General features: G+C 65.3%; 1 pseudogene; it reads left to right on the forward strand.

Moving 5' to 3' along the window:
- The window catches only part of LOC104512098, a 446-nt pseudogene extending 159 nt beyond the window's left edge, over nt 1-287 (forward strand).
- The last annotated feature ends 27 nt before the right edge of the window (nt 288-314 follow it).

Below are 314 nucleotides of genomic sequence, written 5' to 3' on the forward strand. Positions count from 1 at the left end.
GCCTCTCCCAGAGCCAGATCCCGGTGCTGAGGGCTGGGTGCCCCAGGGGTGGTCTCTGGTTTTGCTGCTGTCCTCAGGCAGTGCTCCTGAAACCCCTTTTTAATGCTTCCTAGGAGCCGGTGAAGCCAGAGGAGGGGCGGGACATGGCCAACAGGATCAACGCCTTCGGCTACCTGGAGTGCTCGGCCAAGACGAAGGAGGGTGTGCGGGAGGTGTTCGAGATGGCCACCCGCGCGGGTCTGCAGGTCCGCAAGAACAAGAAGCGCCGAGGCTGCCCGCTGCTCTGAGCAGCCCCGGGGGCCAGGAGGCAGCTG

Source organism: Eurypyga helias, unplaced genomic scaffold (genome assembly GCF_000690775.1).
Source record: "Eurypyga helias isolate BGI_N326 unplaced genomic scaffold, ASM69077v1 scaffold24857, whole genome shotgun sequence".
NCBI classification, from domain to species: Eukaryota; Metazoa; Chordata; class Aves; order Eurypygiformes; family Eurypygidae; genus Eurypyga; species Eurypyga helias.